The sequence below is a fragment of the Orcinus orca genome, chromosome 17, assembly GCF_937001465.1.
Source record: "Orcinus orca chromosome 17, mOrcOrc1.1, whole genome shotgun sequence".
Classification (NCBI taxonomy): domain Eukaryota; kingdom Metazoa; phylum Chordata; class Mammalia; order Artiodactyla; family Delphinidae; genus Orcinus; species Orcinus orca.
The window spans coordinates 34,921,872-34,930,416 of NC_064575.1; the positions used below are offsets into that span (position 1 = coordinate 34,921,872).

Sequence of the window (8,545 nt, forward strand, 5' to 3'; positions counted from 1 at the left end):
GTTACATCCTTTGAGTAAGTATGTTTAAGTGATACTGCTCACAAAATTTACCCAAATCAACCAAATTTAGTATAAGAGTGAAGGATAAAAGAACATTCAGTTTTCAGTTTGAAAATCTTAATAAGCCCCTAGCAAACTGTGTATAGAATATGATCAAATATCTCTCTCCCTTTTTGGTAATAGCCATAAATTGGTGAGAGTAAACATTTTGAGCTTTATATAGGAAGAAGAATGAAGACAAGAACAGACCTATTGGCAATGCAGTCATTTTGCTAATACAGTCCCCATATCAGTTAGGATGGGTACAGTTATGTTGTGTTAACAAAATTCCCCAAAGCTCAGTGGCTGAAAACAACAAAGATCTTACCTGGGCCATAATCCATCTTGGGTCTCTGCTTCTCATTGTCTTCACTCAGGGATACAGGTTGGTGAACCCTCCATTACTTGGAATATCGTTTATCACCTTATCAGGGGCAAGGAAAAATAATGAATTGTGTGCCAACTCATAAAGGTTCCTGCTCACATATTATAGGCCTAAGCAAGTCACCTGCAGGCCCAACTTCAAGTGCATCTTTTTTAATTAAAGTATAATTGGCTTATAATATTATTTGAATTTCAGGTGTACAATATAGTGATTTGATATTTTTATAGACTATACACTATACAAAGTTATTATAAAATACTGACTATATTCCTTGTGCGCTACATGATATCCATGAGACTTATTTATTTTATAACTGCTAGTTTGTATCTCTTAATCCCCTTCATGTCTTTTGCCCCTACCTACCCCTCCCCCCTGTGGTAACCAGTATTTCTCTGTAATTATCTGTATTTCTGTTTCTGTTCTGTTGTATTCATTCAGTTGTTGGAATGGATACATATATGTTTATATATACATATATATATATAATGGAATATTACTCAGCCATAAAAAAGAATTAGATCTTGCCATTTTTGACAACATGGATGGACCTGGGTTGTTACGTATCTGGCACATAGAAGGTATAAGATAAATATTTGTCAGTTTTTCATTTGTTTGTTTGTTTTTTACATGTCCATCTACCCTGGTATCTAGTGAGTTTAAGAGGTGAGAGAGTTCTGTTCTGTTTGTGTTGTATTGGTGCTAAGCAATATGCCTCAGCAGTAGCATGCAGATAAATATCTGATGAATGAGTAACTGAAAGGAATAGTAGGTTTTCACTAACTTGAGCTAACTTGAGTATGAAGAATACAGGGCAGAAGGAGCGTCAGCGACGGCCACTTCGGGAAGAGTGTGGCCTAGGCGGAACACAGAGGCTTGACGTGAAAATGTGGGACTCAGTCGGTGCGTAGCCGCTCGTAAAGGCAAGACAGGCTTGGTCGAGACTGCGGGAGAGGTGGACAGAAACGAGCGTGGCCCAGAGGATAAAAGGAATGTGAAAGGACTCGGATCAGAGGCGTGGACGCCGATGAAGAAGCGGGGCCACGGAGTAGCGTATGGGACGCAAGTGACGTTCCTGCAAGTTACTTGGGAGCTGATCAAGACTTCAAGCTAAAGATGGTGATGATGAGTCGCCTGAGGGTCATTCTTCAAGCCTCTCCATGCAAGGCACAGTGGAGAAGTTTCCAGATTCCGAGGTCCATGCTAGCAAGGCCCTTCAGCCTCTACACCTGCACTTACAGAACCTGGAACCGAGCCTGTGAGTACATGGCTGCCTGGAGAGAACAGAAGCCTGGTTGTTTCCTAACAGTCACATGTGTCTGCAGCTCTGATGTCAGTGGCATTCCAGACTGGGATTAGATGCCTTGAGAACTGAGAGCATAACCCATTATTTCTCTGTTTGTTCAAATATGGAAAGCCTTTTTCTCCCCTAGATTTATTGAGATATAACTGACCCAAGTCTAAGGTGTACATGATGATGATTTGATACACGTACATACTGTGAAATGATTACCACAGTACTGTGTGGAAAGGTGTGTTCTTCATCGATTTTGACTTGTTAAAATGATGTCATGCAGAAATAGGTCAAAGAACTCCCAAGTTTCAAATACTTTGAACCTGTTCTTTATTGTTTTTTGTCAGCAACTGTCTTTTTACTAAAATTGATCCACGGACTGCGAATTATTTCTGTGAGTCTGAACATTCTGGAATTTTCATATTCATGTCTGCAAGCAGTTCAGTAGCTTCATACTCTGGAATATTCCATCCCTCGTTACAAATTGCAGAAGAGGTGCTTCTAGCTGACCAGCTTGCCAGTGTGTGCTCCGCTGTGAACCCAGCAGATCAAGTGAGGCAGCAGATGGTCCTCCCTGACACCATGGTGCTACTGCCATGGGCGTGGGTCGTCCTGTGCTGTTGGGGTGGACTGTGCACTGCAGATGCTGCATGGCATCCCTAAGTGTCCCCTGTGGGGCCAAGTAACCTTGGTACAGAACTCCTGAGATGATCGGAGAGGATAATGTGTGTGTTGGTGGAGACATGAGTTTAATGAAATGGTTAAGCGTATCTTTTAAGTAGTTATGTATTTTCCACCATTCACAGTGAATTCACACAGAGTTTTCCAGTGTTGGTTTGCTTACCGATTCTAGCTTTCTCAACTTTTCCTCCTTGGGTTTACTCTCTTTGACCCTATTTTGCACATTAAACAAGGAATTTATTAGTAATGCTAATCTAGCTAAATCTGTTGCCTTGAAACTGCTTCATAAATATATTTTTACTGTAAGTTTAATTTGTTTCCTCCGATATTGACTGTATTCTCCTTAAACTGAACTGGTCTGAGTCATAATAAATTTCTGGTTTCTGGGTGCACTTGAGAAGATAATGTATTCTGCTGTTTTTGGATGGAATGTCCTATAATTATCAATTAAATGTATCTTGCCTAAAAAAAAAAAAAAAAAAAAAGAATACAGGGCAAATCTGAATAACTGAAAAGGTTGAACTGAAATATGTTTTTCAAATAAATCATTTTATTTAAGTTCGCATAAATGTAACAAAGCTAACACTATCACCCAAAAGATATTCTTTCTCGAAATGAATACTTTACGTGCAGAAATTTGCCTGTCCATTTGTGAAATGGAGTGAAGCTCTCAGAGATTATCCAATAAATCTGCTATTAAAACCTTATTATCCTTATCTTGGACCTTAAATAACTGTCATCCATCCTATTTTAGACGTTTTTATAAATTTATTTATTTATTTGTTTATTTTTGGCTGTGTTGGGTCTTCTTTGCCGTGCATGGGCTTTCTCTAGTTGCGGTGAGCGAGAGCTACTCTTTGTTGCGGTGCATGGGCTTCTCATTGTGGTGGCTTATCTTGTTGCAGAGCACAGGCTTTAGGTGCACGGGCTTCAGTAGTTGTGGCATGTGGGCTCAGCAGTTGTGGCTTGCAGGCTCTAGATCACAGTCTCAGTAGTTGTGGCACATGGGCTTAGCTGCTCCGCAGCATGTGGGATCTTCCCGAGCTAGGGCTCGAACCCATACCCCCTGCATTGGCAGGTGGACTCACAACCACTGCACCACCAGGGAAGTCCCTAGATGTTTTTAAACAGTTCAGAATGCTTAACGACATTGACCATCAGCTAGCAACTATACAGGTGGACTTGATTTGAATTTATTGTAGTTATCATATTTACATTTTGTCTTTAAGCTGCTGATTCACACATGCTTAAATGTAGTACTCAAATATTTATTACAATTCTCTTTTCAGTATACTTTTATTTTCAAAGTGTGTAAACTACTCATCCCTTCTTCAGCAAAACATTCAGATTCCAAGTCAAATAGTTATAATATTTTGTTGAGACGTGCACAAAAGCTTAAAATATAAGTGCAAATCTCAAAGCAAACACTCCCTTCAGATGATTCTCTTCCACCTCCACCTCATTTTATTTAAAGTTTCTTTGACATTCAGCAGATTTTAGGTGAAAACTCTGATTGTGGTATCTGACCAGCCTGGACCCTCTAGGGATGCATTGGTTTAGTATTATGGTGTGCTGAGATTTGTGTGTGTGGAATGGGAGAGGTGGGTGCGGGGAGGGAGGTTAATTTAGTACTTTTTATTTCCCTGTTGAAGAGCATTAAAAATCAAAAAAGCTGATATAAAAGGCATGTGAACTTGGTTTCTGTGGGATTGCCTGAAGCAAATAGTGCTGTTAGAATCCATAACCAGAATGTGACAACCTTTGCTCTCACCACCTTCAGAGAAGCAAACCTCAGCATTTTGACATATCTTAGGAACACCCAACTCTACATTATATTAAAGAGGAATTGATATTTTTACTGACTATCTCATGAAGACCCATGAAAGACAATCTATATCAGACACCATATGGCTAGACTTTATGAAGTTATCCAGATTTTCTTCCAGTTTCCTTTCTCTGTTTACCTCACGTCCACACAAAGAGTCCTTTTCTTTTTCCCTTCTCTGCAGCCTTTGCAGTCAGTGTAGCTGGTTGCAGTTTTCTTTACCCTCCCATCTCTCTCCTCCCCAACATACACACCTAAATTAACATATTCACTCATTTACTCAACTATTATTTATTGAGTGACTACAAGTGCCAGGCATTTTCCGCAAGATGAACTATGTATTTAACAATGACTCTCCCATTCATGGTTTGACTAAAAAGCATTCCTGTCATTCTCAGTAAATATTTACTGAGTGGTGGTCACAGAGAATTACCAGAGGTGGTGCTGGGAGGAGGAAGAAATGTTTATGATGCTAAGAAAAGGCAGCTTTCTTGGAGCTATGCAACTGATAGAAGGAAGTTTAGCATTATAAAAATAAAACCCAAATGGCCACTTTCGGCATTGGATACTTGTTTCTGGCCTGAGCGTAAAATTATACAGATTCAAGGGGTCAAAGGTAGATGAACTAAAGCCTAAGACTAAATAGGAATAATAGGAGGTCAGAGTTGGAATGGACCTAGAAGTTATAATGTCTCAAGACTTATTACATGTTTGAGAGACCTAAAAGGCACACACAGAGAGGACAATATTCCAAGTCTTCATAAGTCTTTCCAGGTTTGGGACATGCAATCATGGCTTCTTTTTGATTATTTCAAAATCTGTTAACAATTTTTTCAGTCACCTTTCCAAGGTTGAGCCCAAATATCAATTTTCTTTTTTCCGTAGAGCCTTGCCTAGTCTTTCCCATCTCTCACAAAGCATTTTGAATGTGATGGTACTTGAATTATTATATTTATTATACATTTGTTGGCTGAAAACAAAAATTCATGGTCCTGTTTGGCTTTATTCTTTTAAGCTTCCAAATTTTGAACACTTTATGTACTAAGTATTGGGGCATTGTAATTTTATCCTTATACCTATCTTTGATGTATGCATTTACACCCCCATTTTACAGATGGAAACTGAGTCTCAGAGAGATCTAGTAACCTGAACAAGACCACAGAGCAAGTAGAGGTGTCACTTCTCAAACCTAAGTTCTTCAAATGCCAAAATTTGTTTGCTTTGTCATAATCTATACAGATTTAACCAGTAACTGGGAAATGACTGGACATTGATATTTTATACATATATACACGTATACATATATACACAGGAATAAGCACACACATACATATAGTTATTGTATATAATTGACTTTTAATACTTAAATGTAGAAGGAGAGTTTATTAATGTAAACATCTAGCATTAATTTGTTTCATCTTTGCAGATACTCTTCATTTCAAACAGGATATATGGTGCATCTTATCATTCTTTTTAGACGTTCAATATCTATACCTCCTTCCTAGACTTAGGGATACCACCTCCCTTATGAGGCAGAGCCTGCCCTTCACTATTGCAGCTAAAATATCCAAACGCTAGCTTTCCCAACTTACTTTTCAGCCAGAGGGAGGGAAGCCTGACTTTAGATATCATTCCTGGCCTGGATTGCCAACATCCTAGAAGTCCTGGAAGACACCTAACAACCTCTTAATAAATCATGCCCCACTTATTTAACCAGAAAAGGTTTCTGTGGCATGAGCTTCAGAATCCTGGATATATGGGATAGCGGAAAGGGCTTAAATTTGGTGGCAGAAAGTCGCTTTGCTTTGCTGAATCTCAGTTTTTTAAATTATGAAAATTGGGATAATAATAATTATCTCACATGTTAAGAGCGAGAATGAAGTGGTGTGATAATCATCAGGTTGGAAGTGCTATATCTGGTAGGAGAAATAGAGCTGCATACAGTCCCTACAACCTAAGAACGTCCTGAAAAAATCAAAATAAGAGAGTCATACCAATTTTCAGAGAAAATAAAAAGTAAACCAACTTTATTTCATAAGCAGTGGATTACAAATCTCTTTCTTTCTGACAAAAATCTGCTTCTGGGAAAAGGTCTACCTTGGAACATTATCTTCTACCTCCAATGTAGTTTTCTCTACTCCTAAAAGGTAATTTCTTAGTCAATGGAATCCTAGGGTAGAAATCACCATTAGGAAACACTTGCTCAATTTTGGTCAGCTGGGGCCTGAGCTCTGACACCTGTTTTAGGGACGAGAGAAGCAACGAGATGGCAGGCTTGGATTTCCCCTCACAAACTCCTGTGAATCCAGAAAAGGGAGTTTAAACACAGCAAAGTGAGTTATGGGAAGAGCCCTTAAAGGATGCCTAGCCGCCTTCCGGGCTTTGACAGTGTCAATAGGGAGTTGAAGGGAAGGAAGACCCAAACCGATGGGGCTGCTGGGGGATGAACACCTCTCCGGCCGAGCTTAGCGCCTGCTGCCCTGGGTTCTCCTGACACCAAACTCCCCTCTTTCCCACTTCGATCCCCCCACCCCCTTGCATGCCAGAGCCTGCAGAGTCCAGGTCCTTGGGAAGTTCCTGGGAGTCATCTCCGGAGCCGCTGAGACAGGGCACCCCACTGAGGACAGAGCAAAAAGATGACGTTCTACAAGCCAGGAAGAGAGATCAACAGGAACAGAATCAGCTGACTCCTGGATCTTGGACTTCCAGCCTTCAGAACTCTGTGTGGCTGACAGGGTCTTGGTGCTCTGGCTGGGTATCAGGACTTAACCTCTGAGGTGGGAGAGCTGAGTTCAGGATATTGGTCCACCAGAGACCACCCGGCCCCTCATAAATTGGCCAGAGCTCTCCCAGAGATCTGAGGTCTCCATCACAACGCTAAGACCCAGCTCCACTCAAGACCGGCAAGCTACAGTGCTGGACACCCCCTGCCAAACCACTAGCAATACAGGAACACAACCCCACCCATTAGCAGAGAGGCTGCCTAAAATCATAATAAGGTCACAGACACCCCAAAACACACCACAGGTTGCGGTCCTGCCCACTAGTAAGACAAGATGCAGCCTCATCCACCAGAATACAGTCACCAGTCCCATCCACCAGGAAGCCTACACAACCCACTGAACCTACCTTAGCCACTGGGGGCAGACACCAAAAACAACGGGAAGTACAAACCTGCAGCCTGTGAAAAGGAGACCCCAGACACAGTAAGTTAAGCAAAATGAGAAGACAGAGAAATACACAGCAGATGAAGGAACAAGGTAAAAACCCACCAGACCAAACAAATGAAGAGGAAATAGGCAGTCCACCTGAAAAAGAATTCAGAGTAATGATAGTAAAGATGAGCCAAAAGCTTGGAAATAGAATGGAGAAAATACAATAAACGTTTAACAAGGACCTAGAAGAACTAAAGAGCAAACAAACAATGATGAAGAACACAATAATGAAATTAAAAATTCTCTGTAAGGAATCAATAGCAGAATAACTGAGGCAGAAGAACAGAAAAGTGACCTGGAAGATAAAATAGTGGAAATAACTAAGGCAGAACAGAATAAAGAAAAAAGAATGAAAAGAATTGAGCACAGTCTCAGAGACCTCTGGGACAACATTAAACACACCAACAGTAGAATTATAGTGGTCCCAAAAGAAGAACAGAAAAAGAAAGGGACTGAGAAAATATTTGAAGTGATTATACTGGAAAACTTCCCTAACATGGGAAAGGAAATAGTCAATCAAGTCCAGGAAGCACAGAGAGTCCCATACAGGATAATGCCAAGGAGAAACACGCCAAGACACGTATTAATCAAACTACCAAAAATTAAATACATATTAAAAATAATAAAAGCAGCAAGGGAAAAGCAACAAATAACATACAAGGGAATCCCCATAAGGTTAGCAGCTGATCTTTCAGCAGAAACTCTGCAATCCAGAAGGCAGTGGCATGACATATTTAAAGTGATGAAAGGGAAAAACATATAACTGAGATTACTCTACCCAGCAAGGATCTCATTCAGATTCAACGGAGAAATTAAAACCTTTACAGACAAGCAAAAGCTAAGAGAATTCAGCACCACCAAACCAGCTTTACAACAAATTCTAAGGGAACTTCTCTAGGCAGGGAGCACAAGAGAAGGAAAACACCTCCAATAACAAACCCCAAACAATTAAGAAAATGGTAATATACATATTGATAATTACCTTAAATGTAGATAGATTAAATGCTCCCACCAAAAGACATAGACTGGCTGAATGGATACAAAAACAAGACCCATATGTATGCTGTCTACAAGAGACCCACTTCAGACCTAGGGACACTTACAGACTG

The 8,545-nt window shown here is 40.3% G+C and overlaps 1 long non-coding RNA gene across 1 annotated transcript; it reads left to right on the forward strand.

The window, feature by feature from the left end:
* The first annotated feature begins 1,240 nt into the window (after positions 1-1,240).
* Positions 1,241-2,884, forward strand: LOC125961847 (uncharacterized). Its single transcript, XR_007472923.1, has 2 exons — positions 1,241-1,679; positions 2,063-2,884. It is a non-coding gene; the product is annotated as an uncharacterized LOC125961847 (long non-coding RNA).
* Positions 2,885-8,545: the final 5,661 nt, after the last annotated feature.